The 19,230-nt window shown below is 40.9% G+C and overlaps 1 protein-coding gene across 2 annotated transcripts in view; it reads left to right on the forward strand.

Annotated features, from left to right (window-relative positions):
- LOC122794406 (CTD small phosphatase-like protein 2-B) overlaps positions 1 to 19,230 on the forward strand; it is a gene marked incomplete at its 5' end in the record, with an annotated part of 676,938 nt that overhangs the window by 498,849 nt on the left and 158,859 nt on the right.

Below are 19,230 nucleotides of genomic sequence, written 5' to 3' on the forward strand. Positions count from 1 at the left end.
CAGATTGCCTCATTAGTCTTTCCTCTGTTTTGTACTCCTCATGTCCACACACCATCTAGATACATTACATTCTTTTTTTTCACAATTTGTCTTTTTAGTTTTTCTCCCCTTCTTTTAAGCACACCCTATCTAGCCAGTATTCCACTGCAGGCAGTTCAGGAGAAGTAACTGAATTGAATTGAGGGCATGAGGCTGCTAGGCTTTCTAATGTAATATGGTTCTAGATGTTCTGAGGTGCATCTTAGAATTTTTTTTAAGAACCTTTTGATTTTGTGATGGCCTGAACAAAAGTTGTGATTAAGGAAAGACATTGTTTTGTATTTTCTTTAAAGGAAAAATAAGTTGCATTTAAGTCTTCTATTTAAAGCTAAAAAATAATTATTTCCCCAATAGTTTGAGAAGCTTAAATGCTTGCAGCGGTATATAAAACATATCTAGGAATATTGTCTGCCTTTCTTCTCATGCAAAAAGGTTATCTTCTGTATATTCCTGTAATAGATTAAGTAAAAGCACTAATGATCAGAGCATAAATGATACTGCTGAGTTTCATTAAAAAAAACACAGCTCTTGGATAAAACCCACACAGAGACGGGGAGTACATGCAGGCAAAAACTGAACCACAGAACCAAGCTCTGTTAGATAACACTATTTGCTGCATTGCTATCACACACATCCTACTCAAACCTACCAGTCACTTATTGTGTAGAGTGCTGATGTGTGATTGTGGTGGAAGGTGTAAAAAATGAAAACCAACTTGTTAGCTGTAAATACTGTGTGACCATAACCACACAGTCATTTTTATCACAGACAAAACCCATACCCATCAGTTACAGCTGCTTTGACTGTGCATACCTCAGATGTCTGATTATGTTAAAAATAGCTGCAGTAAAGTATTTCAAGTGGCTTCACACAAATGCACACTTCTTTTGCAAACCAGAATAATGACTGCTTAATTTGAGTAAATATTGTCAGCCACATCCATCCATAGATGGTCCTCATAAGCAGCAATTAAAGCCAACTTTAGTGACTGTATACACCTCAGATATCAGATTGTAATAAAATAATTGTTCATATTGGTGTCCTCCCTTTTTCACACAGACATGCACACCAATTACAGCAATTGTATAATTGCGTGCACTTCAAATGTCAATTGTGATTAAATGGATAAATTAAATACATATATGGCCACGTGATTTTCAACTTGCTACTGTCAGAACAATACAGAGTAACCAATTGCAACTTCTCTGCACATGCCCACTCATGCATGCACATACACATTAGCACACATTTATCACTGTGATTATCAATTACAGCTACCTATAGGACTGTGACTGTATACCTCAAATGTTTTATTGGAGTCAGATGAATGGTAAATTAGTAAATGCCACACAAGAAGGTCTCTCTTCAAATCATTGATGTCAGAATATAAAGAAGAACCCACTGCTGCACCCCCACATACATATCTCTTAACCTTTTAGCTTGAGAATCAGAAAAAAAAGCTAAAAAATAAAGGTGAACAAAGGGTGAAAATCAGAGATAGTTATCGCCTGTGTGGATTTTGAAAGTTGCTAGACTAACATATTTTGCATTAGCATGCTTTTTGTGAAGGTTGTTAATTCTGAAACTTAAATGGCTGTCATTATTTAATTTAATAACTGTAAGACTAATACCTGGCTGTTTAAAAAAAAAAAAAAAAAAAAAGCCCAGAGCAGTCCAAGCCAATTTAAAATTTTTTAGTATTTGATTTCCTCAGAACTGCATACATGCACAGAGATTTGAACAGAAAGAAAACGAAGTTGGGAGGTTGAATGTTGATTTTAATTTAGAAATAGTCAACTTTTTAAAACATCAATAAAACCATTATTATTAGTTCCCTTTTCCCATTTTGTCTACATAGGATGGGGGTGTTGCATCAGTTGCCACCACCTGTGTTGATTCAATGCTAGTCTTCTATCTTTGACAATCATACATGTCTACTACAGGTCTTCTGTCATGCAATGCATTCATCACTTGGCTGGACATACTTTCCTTTGCCTTCTTCCATATAATTTCACCAAGTTGTCTTCAGATTTCTTGCACGTGTACTCTGTTTTCAGCTCTGGTGTCCTTTCTTCATCTGTCACACAGTGTGCATCCTACCTCCCTTCTTGGGAGCTTCATATCCATCACCTCTAGCTTCCTCAACTGTTCCTACTGCACTGCTCAAGTTTCTTTACCATATACAAGAACTTGTTGCACCACTTTTTTTTATCCCTTACTTTTGAGATTTTGGGCATTCTTGTGTCATGCACGTCCTCTGAATGTTTGTGCCATTTGGACTGCAGTGTCTCTGATTCTAGATTTGACTGTCTTATTCAGACTTCCCTTCTCCTCAACCACCCCTCGCAAATACTTGAAGCAGTTAACCTGTTCCACTGTTTTCCCTTCTGTCTCAATGTTCAGCTTTTGTAACTTCCCACATTTGTTGCCATGACAACACTCTTGTCTGTACCCATTTCATCCTGCGTGCCTTCAGTTTTGCATTCCATTCCACTATAATTTGCTGAACTTCCTTTTCAGAATCTGCTTGTAATGCCACACCATCTGCTGAGAACGACTTTAATCTTTTACCTATTATCTGTTTGCTAATGGAGTCCATTACCAGTCTGAATAACAATGATCTCAGAGCTGAACTCCAGTAGTGTAGCAAAGGTGGGGTGAAAGGGGCATTTGCTCTGGGTGCAACAAATTCTCTGTAATGAAATGCTGGTACAGAAAGTCATTTTTGTTCAGCATTTTTTTTTTGCCCTTAAGTTGAGAAGTTGGGGATATATGGATTTGGTAGTATGTGATTGGTGGATTTCTGTAGGAAACCAAAGACTTGTTTGTTTTTGCTCTGACTGTTGTGGGCAGAAGTTCGTGGGACCAGCACAGAGTGCTAGATAAGCCAGCAATGGCTCTACCAAGCCCTAATGCACACCTACCCCCACTGAGAACTTCTTTATCAGGTCCTTTTAGTCTGCCCTAATTCTGCCAATGTTTTCAAGACTTCAAACCATCATAGCGCTGTCCAAATTAGCTTTATTTGGACCTTGTCATGTGCTTTCACCAAGTTTTGGAGTGTCCATTTGGGCTTGTTTCTTCTCTGTATTAGTATCATACAGTGTGACAGGAGTTTGAGACTGCTACACTGCCCACAGTTGCAAATGTCCTTTTTTTTCCTTGTACACTGGCATTAGTGTTTATTTCCAGTCATTTAGGATACATATTTCTCTCCATATAGCAGTGAATATCCCCAGGAGCCATTTCTTTCCTGTTTCACTTGCCAAACCATTAGAGGCCCACTTGCCCTGGATGCCCTACTTCACCAAGTCCAGTGGCTCCACTAACACTAAAACCAGAGACATAACATCTTCACCAAAAGATAGATAAAATATGGTAGAAGGACAGGATTATAACATGGTTTCCCTAATCTCTGAATAAACTTCCCCTACATGTTAAGTACTTATTTTATTCCTCTGAACATATCCTAGATGACCAGATGGGTTTCCATAAATTTACTTCAGGATTGATTGGTATGCCCCTCCTGTAGAAAGGAGGTGCAGCCTGATGGAGGTACTAACAAGGTATTAATGGTAAGACGCGATAGCTATGGAATATCTATGAATCTAAAACTTCTCCAGGATCATATCTGCTATGATTTCATCTGAGCATGCTGCTTTTTCTGACTTATTCCTTAGTGCTAATCTTACTTCTTCTGGGAGGGTTTTTATTTCTCTTTCACCATAGGCTGTATATGGGGCAGTACAGCTTCTGCTTGGTTTTCTTTATTCAGATCCCGCAGGAAGCATACCATCTGTTGGCCTTTGGTGGACTGATGAGAAGACTGCTGAAGAATGTTTTATGAATTGTGCCGGTTAACTGTTTCTTTACCTTTCAAACCTGATAGTGGTTCTTTATGCCATCTGCAGATTCACTTTCCAAAATTTGGTAAACTGCCTCAATGTCTTTTTCTTTGCTATTACAACTGCTATTTTACCCTCGTTATCCAGACAGTATTCCTTCTTAGCCTGGTCTGTCTTTTCTACCTCAGTTTTTCCTGAACTCCTGCTTTCTCTTAATAACTTCTTGGACTTCTCTATTCCACCATTAGCTTTTTCTTATGTACCTTATTTCCATTCCTGACTCGGCCACAAATCTGTTTTTTAGTCCTCACATGTTCTGTTTTGAGATTCTACCGTTCTTTGATTCCACCTGTTTCCTTCTGGAGGTGCAAGAAAGCTTTCACTTCAGTCAACTTCCAAGCCTTCAGCGTAGTCACTATTAACCTTAGAACTATCTCTGACAACTGCTTGTAGCTGATTATGGCCACTAGTGGTTTATGCTGGGGCTGAAAGTGTAACTGGGGATGACTTTTGCTCCCAGTAAAGGCCACAGAGGTAAAACCAGAGGTTGCAGTCTACTTGAGTTGCATGCTGACCATTCTTCGGTATAATTTTTGTAACTGTCTGCCTTGCTGACTGTCAAGCCATTTGTCAGCCAGAAGTCTAGAACGGCTTCTCCTTTATTCTTGTTGCCTCACCCATGTGGACCCAGGCAGTCAACATATGTTCGTCATATTGATCTCTGGTTGGCCTGTGTTGTTCCTTTGCTAGGCAGAAAAATTCCCTTTGTGGAAAAACCTTCAATTTTATAATTACTGTTTGTGTTTTATCACTTTCCTCTTAGAGTTATTTTAAAACTAGGAGTGTTTTGTTGGGATGTCGAGACTGTATCGTACTTTCAAATGGGAGTACTGTTTTTTTCCTGTCATTTTAAAAGTTATGCAAAGTAAAACCATTTCTGTGGAGAAATTTTGCTTTCTGAGGGGCTGGCAAAGTGTTTTAAAATGTTTTTTTACTGTGATTTTCTGTGAAAAAAAATTGTAGTAGTTACTGGCATTTGATGTGCATCTTTCCAGGGAAAGAGGTGCCATTTCTTGTTTGACCATAGAACAAACTACTGGTCCCATGGTCAGTCTTTCTTCCAGCCACAAAAAGAAGTTAAGCAAAATAGCCTTTGCTGTCACAGCAGGCTAGCAATTTGCCTCGGGTGCAGATGGTGCACTTTAGACCACTCATATTTTACCTTGGATCTCTGTGGTATAACACAGCCACTATGGACTGGGGGTTAACCACATCCTATGCGGCTGTTAGGGTCTACTCAGTTGGCAAGCAAGATGCACTGTTTGTCAGTCCCAGGAGAGGGAACAGGGAAAGGCTTTCCTGTTGTACTATAATGCTGTGTGCCTGTTGTACTATAATGCTGTGTCTATCCTATGAGAAACTGCTGCTGTCATTAGTAACACAGACCCATTTTTTTTTTTTTGTCAAAATGAAACACAAAACTAAGCACGTGTCTACACCTGGTCAAATTTTCTTGAACAGGAGAAATTTACTGGGTCTGACTCGGGATTTAATTCAGGCTGTTGATCCTTCTTGTAAAGTAATTTCTGTTAAAAGACAGAGGAATGCCTTTTTCCCTGAAGAGATTGAAGATTTTGAATCTGAATAGGAAGATGAAGGATTTTCTCCTCAGATTTTGTATTCCGACTCGAGAGAGCCCTGTTTCTGATTCTCCAGGTGAGGGTTTCTCTTTCTCTGAGACTATTGCTAGAATGTGCCAGTGTTTTCAGTGGGAGAACTCTGAGGTTTGTCAATCCCTCAAAAATACTGAGTTATTATAGAAGGAATTTCCAGAGCCTTCACCTGTTCCTCTAATTCCGTCACCTTTGGCAGATGTTTTACTGCCAGCAATTTTCCTAATAATCAGCCAGCTGCCCAAAATAAGGCAGATAGGATGTATAAAGTTCCTCAATTCTTTAAGTTTTTATACATTATTCCCAAACCTGATCCAACAGTTATAGCTTTAGTTGATCTGCTGCCTCTTAAAACACTTAATTCCAATCCTGCACTTACTGATAAGGACAGGAAAGTAAGCATGGGGGGGGGTTACTTCTGCAACTTTGATTTTCAGAATTTTGAATTGTCAGGCTCATATCTTAAGTTTGTTGTAACTAATTGTGAAAGTATGAGAAATGTTTTATCTGGAGTTTCTTGTAAGAATAAAAAACTTCTTTAAATTTACTTGCATTGCTCAGGTCATTACTCATTGTTTACAGTGTATGTTGAATTGCTGGTACTTTTTCCAGGTCTATAGCCACTGGTACTGTTTTGAGGAGGTTTGCATGGTTACATTTTCAGAACCTATCAGATGACGATAAAAATTAGATTTTAAATTCCCCTTTGGAGAGAGGTTTAGTTTTTGTCCCCTCTACTGCAGAGGTGATAAGAAAGTTTGATGATTCTGAGAATCTTTTTCAGCCCACCTTTTCACATTTTCTGAGGGATTCTCGAACTCCTCATCCAGTTTTGGCAAAAAGCAGAATAAACAGTCTCAACAAAATACAGGGAAATAAGACATTTAAGAAGAAATGGCAAGGCGGGTCAAAAAGAAGCCTCAAACCTCCCAAAAGCAAGAACAGTCCAACAAGTCTGAATGACTCTGCAAGGGACCTTGTGACCCACTCCCACCCCTCCCCATTTTTTTTCTTACATAAGGACTGTATCTCTTCTTTTCTCATTGGCAACAGATGATTTATCCTTGGGACCCACTTGTCTGAAACTAATAAATCATGAAGTTTACTTGCAGTGGGAGAAAATTCCTCCTTTCTCGGGGGGGGGGGGCATTCCTCATCTTCCAGCTCAGACTCTTGTTGTTTTCCACCAGTTCTTCATCACATGCTGTCCCAAGGAGTAATAGAACTAGTTTCTCCTTTCCAGGTGGGTAAGGGTTTTTATTCAGGGATGTTCTAAGTGCCAAATAAAAAAAATGTATGGAGACCAGTTTTGAATCTTTCTTTCCTGAACATGTATGTGATAGTGCCCACATTCAAAATGTCACTTGATGCCATGTGTTGCCTCTTTTTCTTATTTCAAGTTTCTGGTAGCACTAGACTTAAAAGATCCTTATCACACCTCTGTTCATCCAGACTTCAGATGTTTTTGAAGGTTTTCTGTGTCTTGCTGACATCAGTTCTATGCCTTACTCTTTGGAATGTCCACTGCACCAAGACCATTCAGAAAGTATGTAGCTCCAGTTATAGCTCATTGCAGGCTACAGGAAATCCACATTTTTCCATATTTAGATGACTTGCTTACATTTGCAGAGTCCTTTTCAAAGTGCTCAGAATATCTTTCTTAAGTGAGAGATTTCATACATAAGCTGGAATTCCAAGAGCATGTTCAAGTGTTTTTGCTCACTTTCAGACAGGATTGTGTTCCTGGGATGTCTGTTAGACACCCAAGTTTGAAGAGCTTTTCTTCCACAGGAAAAAATAGGTCTATATCTAGATCTGTTTCTGAGACTTTCCCCTTAAACTTCAGTTACTATGAGGGAGTACTTGAGGATTCTGGGTGTCATGGTTTGTATGATTCTCGTGATACCCCCTGTCAGGACTTCACATGAGAAAGCTGCAGTGGTATCAGAAGTCTCTTTGGTCGCAGCATCAACATACTTTGTCCTGACAAACACCAGCAGTAGGAATTAAAAGAAGAGAAATCATTTGGTGGAGACAACAGATATCCTTAAATCCAAGTCTCACCTTCTTCCTCCTCATTCTAAAGAAGTCTGTTACAACAGATACCTCTGACTTTGTTTGGAGAGCAGTTTCAGGAGGAATAAAAGTGTAGGGGGAGTGGGACTCCAAGGTAGATGCAAGCCCATAAATATCAAGGGGTTGCTTGTCCTGATCAATGGATGACTTTTAAAAATGTTTAATATTGTTGGTTCTTGGTATTCCCCATGTGGGAATCAAACTCTGCACCTTGTGTCTGTGAGGTGGATACCTTAACCATTATACCAGTATCTGATTGCTAATTGTTACCCTTTGATATAAATGTATTTATGTTTTAAATATAGCTTTAATTTTTAGTGACATGAGTGTGAGAAAACTTGGTTTCCCATTCTTGTAGAATGGAAGAAAACACTTGTAACTAAAGGATGGAAAAGAAATACTAGATTGAATACAAACAAAAGAGATAACAGACTTGAGCATGCAGAAAAGTGAAAGTGGCACAGCACAGTTAGATAGGTGACCAAAATATAAAATTAGAAGGAAAAGGGGATACCTTTGGAAGGCGTATCAGTGTGCAAAAATATCAAATGTGTATAAATTGTTTATTGGTACTTACAAGGCTGTTGATTTGTGAGAATCTTATGAAGCCAAGCCTTACATTCCCATAGTAGTTTGACCTTTGTATTTTGTATACAAATAAACCAGAAACAGGCAGAATGAGGGTATGTTGGGACATTTGCATGTCCCTGTTATCCTTGAGGGATAAACTGGGGTGAATTTGTGGTTACCCATCCATTCATCCAAATTACGTTTGGATAGAGTAAGAGAAGTACTTAGCTTTATGTGTTGAGGATGACAGTTCCATGCAAGGAGAATTGCCTGTTGGACATAAATATCCCTTCAGCATGTTCTGTTTATGTTGCAGAAGGGCTCGAGATCACTTGAGCAGGAGTTTGCCACCACTGGACTTATGAATGTGTACTAGGTGTGACAGGCTAGAATCTGTTCAGGCTCTTTATACAAGGCAGAGGTCACATCTTAGTAGACTGCATGATGCTATGAAGAGGTACGGGCTTTGAAATGGTCTGAATAGCTTTTATGATTTAATCCCTTGATTTTCTTAGCAAGGAGTGTTGTCATTCCAGTTGTGGCAGGTATTTGAGCAAGTACATATCAAAAGGGGCATCCATCTCCATGACTGGCCTAATGAGTGCCAAGTACAGTGGAATGATTACACCCGTGGACCTGGATGTCATTCCTTTAGATATACGCTGTGTAGTGAGAAAGGACTTCCTTACACTTGTGGATATGACGTGATCAAAGGAAAGTTTTTAGTCAACATAGGTTTCCAGATCCCTGACGTCAAGATCAATTTTGAGTCTTTTTATCAATGTGATAATTACGAGGAGTTGTGCTTGCTGAAGTATATGATTGTATGGTTTCTTGGTGTTTAATCTTTGTCTGTGGTTTTGACACCAGGTATTTGTTTGGAACAGGCTCTCTTGGTAGATCACAGTGTCTTCTGGGGAGCTTATGATGGCAACTTTGGCCAGTCATAAACCCATAATATTAGCTTTGACCTTTGAGAACATACTGCCGAAAAGGAATCACACAAGGACTGAACCCTGGGATACACCACTAGTGATGGGTCTCTCGAAGGCAGTGCAGCCACCCACCCTTATTTCCTGGGTTCTGTTTGTGATCCAGTCTGCTACCCAGTGAGTTGCATATGGATTTGCATTTAGTTCAGAGAGAGTATCTATGATACCAAAGTGTGGAAAACCAATCTTCCTGACAAACATGAAACTAAAAATTGCTACACTTAATATAGGGTCACTGTCAGGGCTCAGTTTGGAAGTGGATGATGGGATGGTAAGGAGGAGGCTGGACATCCTTTGTATCCAGGAGACCAGATGGAAGGGTAGTGCAGCAAAGCCACTTGGCTTGGGATCCAGAGCCTTCTACTCAGGAGAGGGGCAGGCTAGAAAGTGTGGGAATTGTGGCAAGGGAGAGGCTTCAAAAGGCGGAGAGGGATATCATCCAAATTTGTGACAGACTTATGGCAGTTGGACTCCAGTCTAATGATAGAACAGTGCTCATAATGTCAGCCTACGCTCCACAGCAGGGTTGTGATAGTGAGGAAAAGAGTGCATTCAGACAGCAGTTGCAGGACCTACTAAATAAAGGGTACCATGAATTGATGATAATGTGTGACCTGAATGCATATATTGGGATAGGCAGAACAGGATATGATGGCTGCCTGCGTCCATATTGGTAACAGGAATAAAGGAGGAGAATTCATTCTAGACTTCTTTCTGGCAAATGGTTTGATAGCAGTCGAAACATCGTTCAGAAATGGAGACTGTCACAAGATCACATACAGAAGTGGCCAACATACAACTCTGTTAGATTTCCTCCTAGTGAGGAAAGGGCACTGGGGTAGAATCAGTGATTGCAAAGTCATCCCCAGTGAAGCAGTCAGCCCAGATCATAAACTGTTAGTTGCCACAGTTGGCTACAAGCACTGGTCAGAGAAGGCTCTAAGGTCAACAGAGACCTGGCTGAAGACCTTGAAGTTGACTGGAGAGAATGCACTACAGGTCAAGCAATTACTCGGGGCTGTAGAACCTCAAGAAAAAGGAAATAGGTGGAGTTGAAGAATGGCAGTGCCTCAAACATCATGTGTGAGGACTAATGGACAGATATGTGCCTGAGCCAAGTATGGAATTAAGGTACATAAGGAAAGTTGGTTGTGGAATGCAGAAGTCCAGGAAGTCATCAAAAGAAAGGAAAAGCACAGAAAAAAGTGAGAGATAGAAAAGACTGAATAGGCTAGGAAGGAATAATGGTTGAATATAGCAAAGAGGCTAAGAAAGGAGTTGCAATAGCAAAGAACAAGGAAGCATCAGAGGCCCTCTACCAGCTTCTGGAAAATGACTTAGTAGATGGCACAAAGAAATGATATCAAGTTGCTAGACAAAGACAGAAAGATGAAGAAGATGGTCAGGGATGCCAGCAACAACCTGTTCATCAGTCCACAGGGACATCGAAGGCATATGGAAGGAGTACTTCCAGCAGCTTCTAAATGAAGAAAACCCCACAGAAGTTGTGCTGCCCCAAAAAAAGACTATGATTAGAGAAGAGGAGCACACCACAGAAGTTGTCCCAGAAGCATTGGTAGAATTGGTGCAAGATGGGTTCCCAGTGAAAGTGGGTGTGCATCAGGGTTCATTTCTGAGCCTTCTGCTGTTCATACATAGTGATGAACAAACAAGTCGGAAGAGACGGATCAACAAAGTTACTGTATGCAGATTATGTGGAATTACAGGCAGACTCTGCGCAAGAATATCAGCAAAGGATGAGGGAATGGAATGCAAAACAGAAGGCACATGGGATGAAACTAATTGCAGATAAGACATTTGTACTGGCAGCAAATGGAGGGAAATCAGAAGAAGATGAGAATTGAGATGGTAGGAAAAATAGTGTAACCGGTTAACCACTTCAGGTATGTGGGAAGGGTCATTGAGGAAAAGGGAAGTCTGAATGAGAAGGTCAAAACTAGAATCAGACTGCAGCCAACTGGCACAGTGTGTCAGCTGTGGTTTATGACAGAAGGATGCCAAAGAAGGTGAAAAGTAAGATGTACAAAACAGTAGGGCGACCAGTACAACTGTGTGGCACAGATACCTGAGCAGTAAAAGCAGAGCAGTTGCAGAAGCTAGAGGTAATGAAGTGCCCGAGATGGGTAGTATGATGCACACTGTAGGACCAAAGAAGCCAAAATAGCTCCATTTGCAGAAAAGGTCAAAGAGAACAGATTACAGTGGTTTGGGCACGTGCAGAAAAGCAGAAGACAATCTGGGGAAGATTTGGGATAGGCAAAAACAAGGCAAGGAGAAACAAGGGCATCCGGCAAAGACATTGTTGGAGTGTGTAAGAGAAGCCCTGTGACATTAAGGTATGAGTGTCGAAAAAGGTAGGAGAGTGGCATTGACTAGAGAGAGATGGCAATAGTTGACGCAACACAGCCAGGCTTTTAACCTCTACACTGCATTTGTTGTCATTCTACTTGCATGAATGCCTTCATTTTTCATCTGGACAGCATGTAGTCTCTGTCACACCCATAGTCACATAAGCTGCTCTGCCCAATATATGTGGTTTCTTTAACTGTGTCTGCAAAGCAGCAATATGAAACAAAAGCCTGTATTGTATCCCTTACTTTTGTATAATCAGTTCAAACAGACTACCAATGGCTGCAGCTTGTACCTAAAACAAGACAGAAACATATACGCTTGTTTACTTATCTTGTAATCTCTGTGGTATCGCTGACGTCTCAAACAACCCACTAAACGGGTATAGTGGCTCCAAAAGCAAAGCAGTATAAGAAAGTTGTGTGTGTGGAAGATTTTCAGTCCTTATATATATCTAGTTAATCACTATATATTTTTCAGATCAGACAATGGTAGTAGAAGTAGCAAACTTAAACTTGTCACAGCTACTAAGTAGGGCAGGACCAGCTCAAATGTCACACTGATGGGGAAGGGATGTGAATTTAACATGTATACCAATAACACTTTGTTTTACAGCACAATAAACCACTAGTAAGCTTGTGAGGAAACTGTTATTTTTGTTTTACTTGGATCGCTTGTCTGTGTACTTAATAAAGGATTTTCGACTGTAAACAGGCTCCCTACCCTGCTTGGATTACTTTCGAATACTTAGTAATTCTGTACAATATTTTAAATTATATATTTTTTATTTTTTTTTTTTACTTTACTAGTTTAAGTTCGCTACTTCTACTACCATTGTCTGATCTGATTAATATACGTATATAGTGATTAAATAGACATATATGGATTGAAAATCTTCCACATACACACGTTTCTTACACTGTTTTTATTTACTTATCTTGTAGTGTGTGTTGAATGCCCAGTTTAAAATTAACAGCTTTACTATTAATCCATAACTTTTTGGAGCAAAACTCTAGATTTCATTCACAGCATAACTGTTATTCAGACCAGCACTGTAGCAATATCTGAATGCATTACCTTCTCATTGAGCTTGTATCATATTTATTTACTGCAGTCCAGGTATACTCAGCAGAATTTCAATTTTTGACTTTCCGTTTCACTCTACAGTGTTAATATTCTGCTGCTGTTCCCTTTTCCTATTTAAGGCACAGTTTGGTGAAATGACTTGTGCCTTTGCATAATCTGTAGATTTTGATTTATAACTGTGGAATGAATATTTTAACGCTTACATCCATAGTGTTCATACAGGGTGTGGTTTCTGCCTGCTCATTCATTACCTTGCTCTGTCTTGTTTACAGTGAGGTCACCTGCAAAATATGTATGCATGCATGTTCATACTCTGCATCAGTTTTGCTCTTCCAGCTCTTGCTACTTAATTCCAGGTAATTACAGACCCATATGTCTGGCCATTCCCATATACATAGCCTTGGAAAAAACTTGTCATGGAACTAATTGATAAGAACATAGTGAACCTCCAAGCACTGAATCCATCTCTGTTTGAATCGTGAAGGGCGGTTCATGCTTATTGATCCTGGTTAACATTTTTGAACAGATCATTGTAATGGATAATGGTAAAATGGTACACACCACATACCTCAATCTTGCCAAAGTTTTTGACACAATCCCCAACTCAGACATAGTAGAAATTCTAAATAAACTGGCAATAAACCTCTACATCATCCACTGGATTGCCGACTGGCTCAAAAATAGAATGCAGGAGATCAAGTAGAGAAACTTACAATCACAAAGAATCCAGTCACCGGTGGAGTCCACCAGGGTTGAGTGCTCCGGCCCCTCATATTTGGCATCTACTTCTCTGAAGTAAAAAACAATGCCAAAGGGCTTTGGCTGACTAAACTTGCAGATGACTGCAAACTAAGAGTAGTCATTGAATCCCCAAACGAATTGGCCATCCTGCAGGAAAGTTTGTCCCAAACAAATAACTGATGCCAAAATCATGGACTGAACTAAATGCCAAAAAATGCATTATTGTATCCTCTTGCAAGTCATATGCCTAACTACCACGTTGATAATACCGCCCCTAAGAGCTGACCCATTTGTTTGGGATTTGGGAACTTGTGGATAGTGACCTAACGTTTGACCAACAGGTGTACACTGTCTTACATAGCCAAACTGGAAGCAAACATCTCTCCAGCTAGTATTGTGCTACACAGTCAAGAGGAGAAGGTTAACACATGCACTACACCTCAAGCAACACATAGCCCTTCAAAACCCATACCATCAACACCCACACATAGCAACACTAAACCCACATATGCGGAGGCCCTTAACATTAACCTGCCCAAGCAACAAGGACCTCCGAAGCTGAAACGCAAACAAACACCAGTCAAAACCAATGTGACACATAGCTCACAACACCAGTGTGCCACCCAACAACAGCCCCTAAGGCAAGAAAATGTGCCGAACACTTTAGTCATAGGCGACTATATAGTCAGGCACACTGATGTTCCACTAACAAGGCTGAACAAGGAGAAAATTACAGTCAGCTGCCTGTCGGGTGCCAGGATCTGCCACAAGTCACTCCACAACAAGTACAAATACGACTGTCATTGTCCATGTTGGAGTGAATGACTTGAGACGTACCTCCCTGGACTACATGAAAAGAGACATGGAAGAGCTCTCGGATCATGTGGTCCAGGCAGATATATCCCTAGCCCTGAGTAGCATCCTGCCTTCGCCCAGAATACCACAGTATAAGGACAAAATGATGACTTCAACAACTGGCTAAGCTTCTGGTGTCATTCAAGGGGGATTCAGTATCTGTCTGCCTGGGACAACATGTCGACATACCACGATGCTTTTCCAGAGATTGTCTGCACCTGTCACCCCTGGGATTCAGGTTACTGGCTAAAGCTGTTGCCACCCTTATAGTGCCTTTTTTAGGCAAGGTTCAATGGACAAAACCACCACCGTAACAGATACAAGCATGCAAAATCTGAAGTTAATGCTATTCAATGCTAGACGTTTAAACCTCAAAATGCACTCTCTCAAGGCACTCTTAAAAATGGAGAACATAGATATCTGTGCAGTAACTAAGACCTGGTTCAAGGCTCCAGAGAGCACCCCTGCAATACCAGGCTGCAACTCTTACCACACTTTTTGGCCACCAAGCCAAGACCGAAACACTAAAGTTAGAGGAGTGTCCATATTCACCAAGGATATTCACACCTCTAGTCTAGTTGCCCAACACAATGTATCTGAAATTCTCCAGGTGCAACTAACACTAGGTTAGACTACAATCCAAATTGTAGCTTGCTACAGATCCCCCACCTGGAAAATATTGAGATACAACCAAACACCCTAATACTGGGTGATTTCAACTACCCTGCCATTAAGTGTGAAAACTACTTTGGTACGGTACCAACACCTTTTCCCAACGGTTCTTGGAATTCATAAATTTCAGTGCCCTGGATCAACTAATCCAGTGTCCCCCCAGGGGCTCCAATATCCTAGACCTGGTCATTACCAACATGGGAGATAGATGCTCCACACCAGTGATCACCCCATCATTGGTCAGGTCTGACCATAAGCTAATCACCCTTGACATCCACATCCCATCCCCATCCCCCAGTAAGGAAACCTCTGTGTAAAAAAAAAAAAAAAAAAAAAAAAAAAAAATTCTCCAAAGCCATCTTCATGCTACTCAAGTCAGAAATGACAAACTTCATGACACCCATGCAGACAGGAGCTGAAAGTTCGACTGCTGAATCCTACACTAAGGCAATGTACGAGCACATCCACTCGTGTATGAATCATGCCATCCCAAATAGAACTAAGACACTCTCCTCCAAAAAAAAAGGAAGCCAATCTGGTGGTCCCCTGCCATAAACAAGCTATGTAACAGAAGGAAGAAACTGTTGCAGAAAAAAGGAAAATCCCAGGATGCAAAAAAACTCCCCTACCAGCCTCTATAAGAAGCTGAGATCCCTCATAAAATCCTCTAAAGCAAGTTACAAAAATAAAATTGCTAAAGATTCCAAAGACAGCCACAAGGCATTCTGTAGTTATGTCAAGAATCTAAATGGCAATGCTCAGATCTGCTCCGAGCTACAACAGAATGGCATTAAATATACTGATCCCAAGGATATTGCCAATATCTTGGCAGATCGATTTGGTGCCAACTTCACCCCACTCTCACCCCCTAAAGGGCCCATCTCAATACCAAAAGATTGCCAAATTCTGGTAATCATGGCCACACAGGTAGAAACCGCATTCTCCAAAGCTAAGAATACAGCATCCATAGGACCAGATGGCATCCCGGGCTGTGTACTACATGAACTACAAAATGAACTGGCACCTCATCTAAGTGTCATGTTTAATCATAGCCTCACCTCAGGCTTCGTGCCCACTGAGTGGCTCACAGCTACAGTTATCCCACTCCACAAAGGGGGATCCACCTTGGATCCCAGGAACTACCATCCCATCAGTCTGACGAGCCTGATCTGCAAGGGCATGGAATGCATCATCATGGAACTTATAAACAAAGACATTGGCAACGTTCAAACACTGCACCCCGCCCAGTTTGGTTTCGTGAAGGGCCGATCCTGTCTCCTGAACCTGACTGACTTCTTCAAATCAGTCTCCAGAGTTGTGGACGAGGGTATGGAGGTCCACACAGCCTATGTGGACCTCGCCAAGGCCTTTGACACCATCCCTCACTCTGGAATCCTAGATAAACTTACTAAGTTGGGCATAAATCCCTACGTCACTTGATGGGTTGCCAACTGGCTTACTGACAGAACCCAGACTGTAAAAGTAGCTGACTCCAAATCCAGCTCCAGACAAGTGACAAGTGGAGTACCTCAGGGTTCAGTCCTGGGACTGCTCTTGTTTAGCATCTACTTCTCTGAAGTACAGGCCAACACTAAGGGACTCTGGCTAACAAAGTTCGCAGATGACTGCAAACTGGGAGCCATTATTGAATCCCCAAATGATGTGGATATTCTGCAAAAGGGCCTTACAGAAACAGATGCTTGGTGCCAGAGCCATGGGCTCAAGCTCAATGTCAAGAAATGTATAGTTATCCCTTTTGTAGAAAAAACATGTACCCATGAATTACCACATAGGTGGCAGTACACTAAATACCGAAAGTGTGATAAGAGACTTGGGGCCACAGGTGGACAGTGGTCTCACCTTCGATAACCACATCACCACAACAGTCAGGAAATCCTTCTATGTGGCACACCTCATCACTAAGGGCTTTTCTTCCAGAAAAAAAGGAGGTCATTGTCCCACTGTGCTCATCCCTCATTAGACCTATTATAGAGTACAACACCCCATTTGGTATGTACCTCACAAGACATCTTTAGCAGCTGGAAAGGCCACAGAAATACCTCAGTAAAAGAATCACAGGCCTAAAGCAGATGCCCTATGCTGACCATCTAAAAAAAAACTCCAGCTATACTCTGTGGCATATCGTCTACTCAGAGGTGATTTCTGCTTAACATACAAGGCCATGTCAAACCCTGAGCTGTTGGACATGCTCCACTTAAAGAAATCCCAATCCCTCAGAGCCTCATGCTCCAGGGACCTAAACCTTGTCATCACAATGAACAAAACATGCTGGAGGGATAGGTTCCTGACCTAGAGACTCCCCATACTCTGGAATAGACTTACCCATACATGTCAAGCAGAGCACCTCCTTGGTGGTCTTCAAGAGGAACCTTGACAATTGGATGGGAGATAGAAAATTCACCTTGGGGATCACGTCAGTCGCCCTGCTAGACAGGGGTCCAGGGAAGTAAATATTGTGGGAAGAAATATCCAGGGAATTGTTGTGGCTAGACTTGTATAGGCCCTAGTGCCGATAGCCTAGTACAAACCTATGAACCTATAAGAAAGTACTTCTGTATTGTGCAGCTTATAAATGGATTGTGACTAGATCTAGAGATATCACTACCCCCCCTTTACTCGGCCCTAGTTAGGCCAGTCATAGAGTATAATGCCCCCTTGGTGTGCATCTGTCCACATACATGCAACAGCTGGAATGCCCACAGAAATATCTGCCTAAAAGGATAAAAGGCCTAAACAATGTCCTACATGGAGTGGCTCAAAGTCCTGCCACTAGACTCTGCATCCTACAGACTGCTAAGAGGTGACGTGTCTGATATACATGGCATTTTTAGACCCAGTAGTGATGGACCTACTGCGCATTAGGAAGTCCAATGGCATCAGAAATACTCTGTCTAAAGATCTAAACTGCTTCTGCCACATCAACAGTATGGTGTGGAGGGACAGCTGTATCTCGCAGAGGATACCACTGCTCTGGAATAGACTGAACATCAATGTAAAACAAACTCATTCCTGCCCATATTCAAACGCAACTTGGATCTATGGATGTTTAGTAGAAAATGTACCCCTAGACTACCTCCTATACTACTAATGGACAGAGGCGGATCCTAAATGCTTTATCCTTTGCTTGGGTACCCTCATATCATCTATGTATGATCACAGTTAATCTCACTAGGAGTATATGTAATTATCAACCATGGGATGGGTAAAGTCAGCCTAACCACCAAATGGCATAAGTTAATACAACCATTATTGTTGGGCTTAAAATGCCCTGCAAAGGCAGCTAGCCTATTACTTATCATGAACCTATAACTCTTACTGAAGTATGCTTGTATGTATTATAATTTTCTGACTTTGTTTTTTATATTATTTTCACACACGTTTTTTGTTTTGGCACTTGAACACTTGTAGGCATAAAACAACTCCTGTGGCTTTTTTTTTCCAGTGTTAAATCAGTTTTCCTCAATAGTCTTCTCCTTAATTGATCGTGTCTGATGCCACAAACAGTTTTGTCTCACACAAATGAGTTACACAGGTCACCAAATTCACAGTCCTTCACTTTGTTTAAATTTAATGTCATAAAAGCATCAATAGTCTCTGGACCCCATGATTTCCTGTGATAATAAATGTATTGCGTAAGGTAGATTCTTCTTTAGCATGCAGATTGTGTGACATTTTACAGATTTACTTTTCAGTACTGTAAGTTTGTCCTTTTCTTCCTTCTTTAAAAGAAAACCTATTAAATACCTTAATGGAAGCCTTACCAGCTAGATGAAGACACACACAGCACGTTGGAGTCATTTTGGTTTGTCACCAAGGCCACTCTCCATGAGGTGCAGCTTAAAACACTGAATCAGGGACTTCTGGTTTTATGAAAGGTTAATCTGCAACTTTAGAAATTGGTGTTTGTAGGGTCGGCATCTTGTCAAAAACGAATGCAACAAGTGAAAATTGAAACTGTGTAAGTGCAGTTTTTATAATCTATGCTTAGAATTTTCAGTCAGAGGAAAGAAAGATGGTGGAGTTAACACAACAGAGAGAGCTTGTTTGTCCAAGTTTTTTTTCAGTCATGCACATGGCTTGCCTCCAAGATATTGTAATGCAGGACCAGTGCCAATAATCAGTGCTGACACTATTTCAGATGATCTGAGTAAAGTACGTTTTAACAGTTCAGGATAGCACATGGTGGCACAAAACATACATGTACACAGGAGTTGCACTCTAGGGCAACATCAGGAGTGTCTTTTTGTTAATTCCTGTAGCTTGCAGAATAGTTAAGGACATCCAATAGTT

Source organism: Protopterus annectens, chromosome 1.part0 (assembly GCF_019279795.1).
Source record: "Protopterus annectens isolate FY-2018-M chromosome 1.part0, PAN1.0, whole genome shotgun sequence".
NCBI classification, from domain to species: Eukaryota; Metazoa; Chordata; order Ceratodontiformes; family Protopteridae; genus Protopterus; species Protopterus annectens.